This window comes from Leopardus geoffroyi, chromosome A1, assembly GCF_018350155.1.
Source record: "Leopardus geoffroyi isolate Oge1 chromosome A1, O.geoffroyi_Oge1_pat1.0, whole genome shotgun sequence".
Classification (NCBI taxonomy): Eukaryota; Metazoa; Chordata; class Mammalia; order Carnivora; family Felidae; genus Leopardus; species Leopardus geoffroyi.
Window position 1 is genome coordinate 209,911,019 of NC_059326.1, and position 12,311 is coordinate 209,923,329.

Below are 12,311 nucleotides of genomic sequence, written 5' to 3' on the forward strand. Positions count from 1 at the left end.
TCTGTTCAAGTCCCTACTTTAAAAAAAAATTTAAGTAGGTTTCACACCCAGCATGGAACTAAATGTGGGGCTTGAAATCACATCCCTGAGCTCAAGACCCGAGCTGAGATCCAGAGTCAGATGCCTAACTGACTAAGTCACCCAGGTGCCCCCAAGTTTCTACTTTCTTTTGTTTATATATCTGGGAATAGAATTGCTAGGTCATATGGTAATTCTGTGTTTAATTTTTGAGAAACCACCACACTGTTTTCACAGTGGCTGCACAATTTTAAATTCCTATCAGCAAGGCATAGGGTTCAAATTTCTCCATATCCTGTGCCAACACTTGTTATTTTCCATTTTTTTAAATAGTCATCCTAATGGGTGAGAATTCTCTCACTGTGGCTTTGATTTGAATCTCTCTAATGATTAGTGATGTTGAGTATCTTTCTATGTTTTATTGGCCATTTGTATATCTTCAGCTAGTTCAGTTTGCTTGACTGGGTTAGGGGATGCAGGTGACTCAGGCCTTCACTCTGAGAGGTTGGAGTCATGATCACCCACTGAGGACTATGGCTGCTGCAATCACCTGTTCATAATTATTTCTAGGTATGGAAACACCAAGAGATGCCCTCATGAATCCCAAACATTATCCTGCCTATCTTCTCCTGGTAATCAGGGTTTATTTTCTCTAACTGTAGAGTAACCTCTTTCTTTGACTGCTGGCCCACTGGCATGGGGAGCCCAGAGAGACTGGTTGGTAATCAGAATTTCTAGCTCAGTGAAATTCTTACTGTGTTCTCCAGCAGAAGTGTTCTCTTGAGAATGAGAATCTAATCTGACAAAATGTAGAATTTCAGAGAAGGAAAGCACAGAATCTGAAAATATGTCACTGATCATGGTAGTGAAAGAGATTAATCTCACTTCTTGTTTTCTGGATCTATGTATTCCAACCACTGGGGACATGGCACTATTTATAGAGCTCTGATTTAAAGCTTTCACTACATTTCAGGCACTGTGCTCTCCCCCACCCCCCTTCCCAAAATATTGGCCTTGAATTGGAGAGTTACTCGAGCCTATAAAAGTGTATTTAACCATCTAATAAGCTAGATGCTTTGGAGTAAAGAGGTATGTGCTAAAACTAATGAATCTAGTGCTCATGTGCCCACTGACATACCGCATATGCCATAAGATGGGTCCCTTCATTAGAGGGGACAGTTGTGTCAGTTGCTGTGCTGATAGACCAGTCATTCTATACGCCTCTGAAACTGTTCCCCCCACCCCATCCCTCAGCCAACATAGTGAATCAGAAGTAATACCACAGTCCAGAGAAAATGTAATGTCTAGTGCCTCCAACAATAAAGAATTCGAGAATAGAGAAGTCCCTAAAAAACCTTTCAAATAAAAACATTTCAGGCTACGACCGCAATCATTATAATTAACATTACCACCATTAAGTATCATCCTTACTGCATATTCCAACACTTCGCTTCACCCACACTTCACCTCAATCTTTCACAACTGAGAGTCTCAGGAATTGCAGTGGGGTCTTACCACTGTCTCTGATCGATCCAGTTGCCAAATCCCATCCTAAGCACCTGTCTTCTACGACTACTCCTGGTACCAGTGGTCTGGGTTTAATATCTTAGATTGTGTTTGCTGGGAAATATACTCTGAGGTAGATATTGAAATGCAAAGGGTTTACTGGGTACGGTTCTTGAGAACACCACAAGTAAGGGAGTGAGGAGGGCAGGAGTGAGCAGAGGGAGAAGTAGAAGGGTTTGGCAAATCCCATGGAAATCTCTGAAGCTGAGTTTGACCTTCAGAGATGTCTCAGATCGATGCAAGGCTGTTTTGCCCCCAAATCTACCAGTCAATTGTTAGGCTGTGGGAAGGGTTGCCAGCATGGGTGAAGCAGCTCCCTCTGGTCAGGGCAACACCGTGAAAGGTACTCAGCTGTGAACACCAGCAGTCAACTTTCCCAGTGGCAGCAGAGAGGAAGAGAGAGGGGAGCTCTGGGGGGGTGAGCCACTGCATTTACTACACTAAATGAAAAAGAAAGCAGGGTTGAGACAAGTGCATTGCAGCAGATATTGTATTTGGAAGTGATCTCAGGAAGCAAGAGGGAAGGACAGGAGAGCCAAAAGGGAAGAAGGAAGGCCAGTGCAAAGATGTGCTACCCAGTTGGTCGCTGCTTTAGAAGACTGCCACTGAGTTCCATGAAATCTGAGGAGTTGCAGGAAATGTGTCACAGAAGTTTCCACCTGGGGAAAAAAAGAGAGAAGCATTTATCAGTTGGCTGTCATTGGTCAAGGGTAAAGTCCTTAAACCTCCCTGTGGTTCTGGGTTTCCCATGCATGAGTGTGGAGAATGCCAAGAAAAGGTGCTGTCAGATTGCATCTGCAAGAAGCTTGTAGAAGCCAGTATGGAATGGATTACCTCAGAACAGGGTGGAATTGAAAGGGTCTACAAAAAGTATCTAGTACTTCTGGAAATACCTGGCAGAATTTAAAATGTAAACAGTTTATGATCCACAAATTTCACTTACAGAAATTTATACTACAGAAATTTGTGCTTATAGATGCAAACACGTATGTGAATTTGATAGGCTCTAGGGTCAACTGCCTGGGTGTAAGGCCAGGTTCTGCCACTGTGCATGAGGCACCTGTGAACTATGTCATGTCTCACATAGGGATGCTGACAGTGTTAAATAAATTAAACCATGCACTAGGCTTTGGATAGTGCCTTGCATATAGTGAGGTCTCTATGCATGCCAGTTATTATTAATGTAACTCTTAACTTGGATAGTGATTAAAGCTACTGTTTGCAGTGAAAAAAGATGACAAACAACCTACATACTAGGCAAAGAAATGACAGTATGGCCAAACATAGGAAACTATCACATGTGACATATGTTGTAAGTGAAAAAAAACAAAGCAAAGCCAAAGTGTAGAAAAGCGTATCTAGTATGTGCTCCTATTTGTGTAAAAAGCACATTGTAAGTACTTATGCGACAGAGATTATTAGTGCTTGCCACAAGCTGCTTCTCTTCTGCTTCCTGGGCACACAGAAGATTGCTCTTTGCGGTTAAGTGGACCATGTGATTAGCTCTGGCCAGTGTGAGCCCAACAGGAGAGAAAAGCTCCTGTGTAACCTTCCAGCCCTCTCCTTCTGGAAGCCAAATGCTAGGATGGCAGTACCACAAGGTGATGTAGCTTAAACATGTAGTTTGGTACAAAACCAAAAATATAGCTACTGAGATACTGGGTTAAATTTGCTACCCCAGCATAGCCCAGCCTATCTTGACTAGTATGATACGATTCTGCAAAGGAGGCAGACAAAAATGAAAACACTAGTTGCTCCTAGGGAGGAAAACCTGGGCACCTATTGGAGTTTGGAGGAGCTGGAGGGCGACTTATTTTGTCCTCTGTATCTTTTCATGTTGCTTGAATTTTTAAACCGCAGGTGTAAGTTAAATTTTTTAATGAAAGAAATTTTAATATTAAGTGTGGTTTGGGTTAGACGGGAACCATCGACCTTCCCTAAAACTTACGAGAAGGTACAGCCCTCATCCTCCTCAAAACAAGAACAAAAGCCAAAGACAAAACAACCTCTGCCCCCCCCCTCGTCCCCCCCAAGAGGCAAAAGCACAGAAATCATTTAGCTGGATTATGTTATTTTCTCCAAGAATGTTCAGCAGCTTGAATAAAGATGCAGGAAAAGAACGTTTGGGACAAGGAAAGCAGTCAGGGTAGGAAGGAGTGGGGTTTGTGGTAGCGGATGGGGAGAACGTGGTGAGGCTGTAGCCCTGGAGTTCTCGAAGAAGTGAAGAGTTTATGGAGCCATGCCAGAAGAAGTAATGTGGGGAAAGAAGTGCTGGTGACTGAGGGGGTAGACATCTGAAGGAAAAATTGTTTACTACTTGTGACCACTTCCATTACTCAGGCAAAGTCAACTGAAAGGTAACGTGGTTTTGATAGTTTGAGACAACTACTATAAAATTTAGTCTTGTTTTATGTCTCACTCTGCTTATAATATTCCGAGTGATTTCTTTTTTTTTTTTAATTTTTTTTTTTCAACGTTCATTTATTTTTGGGACAGAGAGAGACAGAGCATGAACGGGGGAGGGGCAGAGAGAGAGGGAAACACAGAATCGGAAACAGGCTCCAGGCTCTGAGCCATCAGCCCAGAGCCTGACGCGGGGCTCGAACTCACGGACCGCGAGATCGTGACCTGCCTGAAGTCGGACGCTTAACCGACTGCGCCACCCAGGCGCCTCATATTCCGAGTGATTTCAAAATACGTTGCATGGTGCACCACGCAGATAGTGACAATCAAAGAAATCTCTATCATTTTTCCTCAAGAGCTTTTGCAAGGAAATGTGTGATTTTTCTGTAAGTTTTATCTGCAAAGGGTGGTACGACATACTGCTGATCAATAGTGACCAAGCCGGATATTTGCAGGACGGTCATGACAAAAGAAGATGGCGGTTTCACAATAAGGATGAATAATGGAGAAGATAAAAGATAACCTTGACGGGTAACTCAGTTAAGAGGGAAATTGGAAATGTTTAAAGATCCTGATTCACACCAATAGGCCATTGTATGGGATTGCATCTAAACGAATAAACAATCTTTATACAGACGATTTCCTTGAGTCACAGAAAATTTTTCCTAGTGAGCAGAGAATTGTGGCATTTTGGAAACTAGATGAAAGATTTTATTAATACGAACTTATTAACATGAAATAATAGGATCTTCCTCAACAGTATTGTAGCAAATGTTGTGGGAGAAAAATCACTCAGCGATTCAGCACCTACTGTGTGCCTAGACAAGGGGATGGGCACTGTTTGAAGAGCTATGTGATCCCTGATTTTAAGGTACTTCTGGCTCATTTGGAGAGATGTAGCATAATGGAATATTCCTCACAGGAATGATGGGAGTAAAACAAGATGATGAAAACCTCTGATGAATTGCAAAGAATAAAAGTGGTATAAAAATTCAGAGAAAGGTGAGCTCAGGATAGTTGAAATATATGTTGAGGGCTCAATGGAAGTTATTATTGGATGGATTCAGAACTAGAAGACCCAGATTAGAATCTTCTGCTGTCATTTACTGATTTGTGACTTCGAACAAGTTTATTGAACTTGTCTGTTCTTAATTTGTAAAGTAGGAGTGATGGTATGTATCTTGCAGTACTGGAAAGAATATTCTCAGATCTGTTTCTTGTCTTTTCTGTATCACAGTCCAGTAGAGGTGGCAAGAAGCTGCATTTCCCAAGTGCTCTGTCCTAAACTGTGTCCTGCCAGATTCATACAGTGAAGCTCCTCAACCCCCAAGATGACTGCATCTACAGAGAGGTTCCTTAGGAGATAATTAACGTTAAAAGAGGGCCTAAGTGTGGGGCCCTAATCCAAGAGGGCTGTAGCCTTATAAAAAGAGGAAGAAATCTCTCCCTCTCTACTCCTTCTCCCCCTCCCTCCCTCTCTCCCCTCCCTCTCCCTCCTTCTCTCTCCCTCTTCCTCTCCTCTCTGTGAGGACACAGCAAGAACACAGCCTTCTGTAAGCCAGGAAGAGAATCCTCACCAGAAACTCACCATGCTAGCATCTTGAGCCTGGACTTTCCAGCTCCCAGAACTCTGATAAATACATTTCTGCTGTTTAAGCCACCCAGTCTATGGTATTTTCTTATGGCAGCCCAAGCTGTCTAATGGAGCAGGTTTCCATGTCAGGAGGGTCAGGCCAATGGCAGATACAGGAGAAGACTAAAAAGGGGGAGGGAGGGAAAGGCCAGAGTATGTCTCTCCCTCTCTCTACCTCAGCAGCATCTCCAGCCTCTTGCATGACCTCAACTCCCTGTATTTAGCCTGATTCTAGCTTCTAGCTTCTAGCTGCTGTTGGGGAAGTCTGATCGTGGATCTCAGTAGCACCAGTTCCTCTTCCTTTTGTCTCTCAGGCCTTGGGTGCTTGTAGCTCTCTGCTCTTACAAATCTCTGGATTGCCTCACTGTCTCCCATTTTGTTACTGTCAGCTCTCCTATAAACTGTGTTATCAATTTTCCCTCTATTAGTTGTTAAATTCCCTCTATTATAAATATGTAAATATGTTTTCTGGTTGAATTTTGACGAAGACAAAGGGTAAATTTTAAAATGTAACACTGTGAAGCTATAATGTGCCTTACAAGTAATAATCATATATACACAGAGGGCACACTATATGTATGTGTCTTTCCCCATCTTGCCCATGTTTGTGATATGTCTTCTTGGATCTAATTGATTATTCTAGAGGGCCCAAAGAGGGCTCATCACAGGTCACAGTGTTGACCTAATCACAATCCCTCTCTCAGAGCCTGGAACTAAGGTACACAGAGGGACATTTTAGCCAGCAGTGGCCGCTGAAGCTGAGAAGCCAAGCCATGAAGTTCATGACTATGTTCTGGTGAGTAAAAGATTCTGGTGGAGAAAGAGGACCAAAGAGTAGGTCACATGGCTCCTGAGAAGTAGAGAGTATAGCCTTGGTTCCAGGTAACTTTCAACTCCCCAGTGCTAGTTTTGTATAGGTCTGGTATTCCCACCCTCACATTTCATGAAAGTCTTTAAATGTTTTCCATAAAGTTACCTTCATTGGGGCTAGCTTCTTTGGATATCTGTGTTTTTGAGTGCTTGATCATGCATCCATCCATGTACGCATACACACATGTGCACACACACACACTTCTGTAGACTTTGAGCTGCCTTTAAAAATATTTAGCTTGTGGCTGGGCAAAGAGACCTTTATATGGAATTCTGCTGAGGATGAACAACATGAGCAAAAGTTCATGGATGAGAGAGATGAGACTCTAGAATATCTGGTTGACTGCTCTGCTTGTTTTAACTAACAGAGTTTACCATTATGTCTAGAGGCAAATTGTTTTTAAGTTAAATATAGTTGGAATGTTATAGCCCTTACTCTATAGAGAAAACTAATAATGTTGGTGTTCCCTAAAGTCTGATTTAAAAGAACATAATTTTAACATTCACAAAAGAGCAGTAATCATTACATTAAAATATATTAAAAACCAGATTTATAAGCAGCATGTGTCTCCCATGCCCTGAAGGTCATGCCACCAGGTTTCTGCAAAATTGGGTCAGGAAGAAAATTCAGTAACAAAGGGACTCTCTCTGGAAACCATCCTATTTGTAGTTTCTTGAAGATAAAATGTTGAATCTCAGAGCACCTACTAGATCTTCAGTACCAGACACAACAGGGTTTTTGGGTGTTGTTTTGTCTTACTATGAGGTGTTCCTGCTGTCATTCATTCCCTGCCTAGAAGAATCTTGCTATTGAAATGAACATTCCTGTATTGATCAAATGGTTATATTCTAAAATAGGCTGGAATCTGTTTTATGACGTCAATGTGAAAATGTCACTGTACAAGAAGGGATGGGGGGCACCTGGGTGGCTCAATCAATTGAGCACTGACTCTTGATCTCAGCTCAGGTCTTGATCTCAGGGTCGTGAGTTTGAGCCCTGCCTTGGGCACATAGAGCCTGCTTAAAGAATAAAAAAATAGGGGCGCCTGGGTGGCTTGGTCCGTTAAGCGTCCGACTTCGGCTCAGGTCATGATCTCACGGTCCGTGAGTTCAAGCCCCGCGTCGGGCTCTGTGCTGACAGCTCAGAGCCTGGAGCCTGTTTCAGATTCTGTGTCTCCCTCTCTCTCTGCCCCTCCCCTGTTCATGCTCTGTCTCTCTCTGTCTCAAAATTAAATAAACGTTAAAAAAAAAATTAAAAAAAAAAAAGAATAAAAAAATTAAAATAAAAAAAAGAAGAAGGACAGAAATGGAAATGTGGAATGTGCTGCAGAGGAGAGTCCCTGTTACAAAGTTTTAGAAGATCTTAATCGGGGCGCTTGGGTGATTCAGTTCTTTGAGAGTCCCACTCTTGATATTGGCTCATGTCCTGATTTCAATGAGGTCATAAGATTGAGTCTAGCGTCCGGCTCTGATCTGACAATGTGGAGCCTGCTTGGGATTCTCTCTCTCTTCCCCTCCCCCCCAAATAAATAAATGAACAAACATTAAAAAAAAAAAAGATATTGATCAACTTCACCAGTATCTGGAATTTGGAAGTTGTTTCTTTTAAATTAACAATAATCGTGCCTTGGATGAAACTCATTGGCTACGATACTGCCACTGTGCAAAGCTTGGAAGCTGTTTCTTTTAAAATAAAGAGTATTTTCTGGACATAATATTTGCATGTGCTATAGTGGGTTTTACCTGATTACACAAGCCCATTTGTTAATGTGCTGTACTAATATTTATTGCCTTGCATTGCATTGTTGTTGACATCTGTCTTTTAGTTTTGGCACTTTTTCTTTATGTTCCATTCATTCTTCTGACAGCACCATGAAATGAACATGCTCCATAAGCCCATTGGTCCCAGGAGGTGGATGAGAGACACATGGCACAGAGCTGCCTCAATCAAGCTGCCCCTAACAAGCACAGCCTGCGTCAGCCAACCACAAGCTAGCTCATGGGCTAAATAAATACCTACTGTCATAAAGGTAATGAAAATTTGTGGTTGTTTGTTAAGCATCATTGTTGTAGGCATAGTTAACTGATACCACAATAGCAGTAGTTTATTATTGAACTCAGTAGTTCCAATAACAGCCTTTTGATTCCCTCTCTTGTGATTATGACAAATGTAATAGCTCCCCTCGTGAATTGGTTTATGGTGTTCCCGGAATCATTCTGGAAGACCAGTTTAGAGTTTGCTGCTCCACTGCCTCAAACAGTTTTTAATGATCAACTTCCTTTTCTGTTTAGGATAACTATACCACCTCACATTCATTAGGATGGCTACTACAGAAAAACAAACAGAAATATGAATGTGGGCAAGGATACGGAAATATCGAAACACCTTTGAACTGTTGGTGGGCACATAAAATGGTGCAACTGCTATAGAAAACTGTATGGCAGTTCATCAAAAAATTAAAAATAGAATTGTGATCCATCAATTCCACTTTTAGGTACGTACTCAAAAGACTTGAAAGCAGACTTGAAGAGATATTTATACACCCATGTTTATAGTAGCATTATTTACAATCCAGGAGGTGGACGCAGCCTATATGCCCATCAACAGATGAATAAACTGTGGTATATACATTCAGCCTTAAAAAGGAAGGAAATTCTGATACATGCTGCAACATGAATGAACCTTGAAGGCATTATGTTAAGTGAAGTAAGCCAGTCGCAAAAGGACAAAAACTGTATGAATCAATTAATGTGAGGTACCTAGAGTAATCAAATTTATAAAGACGGTAATCCTAAAGACAAGAAATATAGGCATACTCTGGCTACCCCTCCACCCTCTGGCTCATTTTGGGATCAGAATAATATGGGGTAGGGCCAAGACTGTTGTTTATCCCATTATCGTCTCTGTAATAGTCTGAATAAGGAACTAGCATAAAATGGCTGCATTTCCTCCTATACAAAAAAAAAAAAGGTATTAGTTGAACCCATAGTAGACAATGTGTAGTACATGCTGTCAGTGTCCTAAACGTGTCCCTGTAAAATTCAGTGTGCTTTCCTGAACTTCCAGTTGCCAGTGCCTGAGTCTTTGCCTGAGGGTTCTTTCTTCCATCTCCAACCCCAACTACAACCCTGAAGCCTTAAAGCTGCATTATGAAGCCTGAAAATGGACTCAAATTCCCTCCCAGTGATTTCCAGCAGAAAAAGTCAGGAAGTTCTGGTGTGATAAACTGAGATGGGTATAGGGTAGGTAGTGCGAACAAAGAACAAATGTGGGAAAAGCAAAGCAAAATGGTGGAAGGCAATTGCTAGAAGAGAAGACTTGGGACCTAGCTTTCACTTTTGAGCACTTGTGCTGGTTATACAATGTGTGATGAGTCAGCCTCAGTTAAACGCACAGTTGGAGGTAAACCTTAAATTACCTTGATTTTCTTATAAGAAAATTATTTTACTACAGTGAGTAAGGTTCTTTGGCCATGAGCCCTACTCATTTCATCTTCTGCATTGAGACTGAATACATTGGAAGGAAAAAGCCACTGCCGGTGAAAGTTGGCTTGAGGAGTTACTCTGGACTCTGCCTCCCACTTTCCCTGTCAAACTTTGTTCTCCCTGGTTTCTGTCTTATTGATTCCACACCCATTTTATCTCTGCATCACTGAGAGAACTGACAACTCTGGCCCGAACCTTGAGGAACTCATAATCTGGTTGAGGAGACAGCCATGTAATCAGAGTCAAGTAGTAGGTAGCAAGTGCTAACATAGGGACCTAACTTACATGCTATGGAAACAGAAGACAAAGCTGCTAATTCTAGCTGGCGCCATTGAAGGCGCATGAACTAACAGGCACTGAGAGATTAGGAGGAGATTTCCAAGCCGAGAAGACTGTAGATACATTTCAGGCAGAAGGACCACCATGCCTTCTTTGTGTGATTCTTGGGATCTTCATTTTCAGGCAAGTAAACACTGTGGGGCTGTTTGCAAACTTGAACACTCCACATATGTTCCTTGACAGCTATTGGGGGAAAAATAATCCATTTGGAAAGTTAATATTTTGGGGAAAAGCAGTGTTTTTTTTTTAAGTTAATTCCTCTTTGAGAAACCATCTCTGATGCATAGCTTCCCAAAATGTAAGCATTTGTTTCTTATGAGTTGAGAATGTTAATGGATAAGCCACATAATTTGAAATTAATACTCACAGGCAACATTAACAAGGGTCAAAGCACAAGTACAAAGTCAACTTGATGTGTATATTGCTTTTTCATTAAAGGGAGGGAATACCTAGAGTTCAAATTCCAAAAGCAATTATCAAACAAGTTTAGGCAATGTATCAGTTCAGGCCCTGATTTTTCATCTAAAAACCCCTGATTTTCTGTGAAGTTGTTTCCTCTCTTTTTATTTATTTATTTTTATTAAAAAAATTTTTTTAACATTTATTCATTATTGCAAGATAGAGACAGAGCATGAGCAGGGAAGGGGCAGAGAGAGGGAGGCACAGGATCCAAAGCAGGCTCCAGGCTCTGAGCTGTCAGCACTGACACTGACGCGGGGCTCGAACTCTCAAACTGTGAGATCATGACCTGAGCCAAAGTCAGACGCCCAACCGACTGAGCCATCCAGGTGCCCTGAAGTTGTTTCCTCTTTTAAAGCATCACTATAAAATGAAGATTTTGGAGAATTTAGAGAAAGGGATGGTGGTATTACTTTTGTTACACAGCTAAACATATACTGGGAAACTTCTTCATTTCTCTTTTGGTGGAAAAAGTTAAAAAATTTAGGAATGCTTTTCACTGGACATTGTTAACATGAAAAAATTTTTCACTTGAATATTCGTATTTGTAAGACATTAGATATTTTTAGGAGATTAGATACTGTGAAGGAAAATAACTAATACTGAATATATAACTCTGCCCGGTTCTACCATTTATTAGGTTTCTGTGGGTTGAGTCACATTTTGGGTTGCTATTGTTGGTAAGGTCCTTTCTGGCTCCAAACTCTGCTCCTCCTGTCTTCTTCGTCTGCCTTTTTATTGCCAGTTGTGGGGAATAATTTTATCTCTTGGGAGTCATATTTGCAAATGTAATATATCAGTTAGGGAACAGATTGGATTGCTGTACAAAAGAGACACCAAATTACAGTAGCTTAAGCAAGACAGATTATTTCTCTCTCGCAAAGAAATCTGCAGAGGCATTTTAGTGACAATATGACTTTGCCATGGTGTCAGGAGCACTATCTTGTTACTCTGACATTATCAACATGAGAGTGTTTTTTTTTATTTGTTTTTTGTGTTTTAGTTTTTTAATTTATTTAGAGAGAGAGAGAAAGCATGCAGGAAGGGCAGAGAGAGAGGGAGAGAGAGAGAGAGAGAGAGAGAGAGAGAGAGAGAGAATCCCAAGCAGGCTCTGCAACATCAGTGCAGAGCCCAGCTCAGGGCTCGATCCCACAAACTGCAAGATCATGACCTGAGCCAAAATCAAGAGTCAGATGCTCAACCGACAGCCACTCAGGTGCCTCAACACTCAGGTTTTAATCCTTTGGTTGAAAATGGCTGATTCAGCTACACCAGTGATCAATTTATTGTAAAACTAATGAAGATTCAGTTTCAGGATCCTTCACTTACATGGATCCTTTCCATGTGTTATGTGATGTTGTAGGGGCTGCAGGCTTCTGGGATATGACTGTAGGAGTACTTTTTGTGTCGTAGACCCCTTTGGCAGTTTGGTGAAGACTATGGACCCCTTTTCAGAAAAACGTTTTTTAGAAAGCCTAAAGTGCAGGGGCACCTGGGTAGCTCAGTTGGTTAAACATCCGACTTTGGCTCAGGTCGT

General features: G+C 41.5%; 1 non-coding gene across 1 annotated transcript; it reads right to left on the reverse strand.

Annotated features, from left to right (window-relative positions):
• Window positions 1-8,023: 8,023 nt before the first annotated feature.
• On the reverse strand, window positions 8,024-8,161 carry LOC123582412. Its single transcript, XR_006704367.1, has one exon. It is a non-coding gene; the product is annotated as a U4 spliceosomal RNA (small nuclear RNA).
• Between the last annotated feature and the right edge of the window lie 4,150 nt (window positions 8,162-12,311).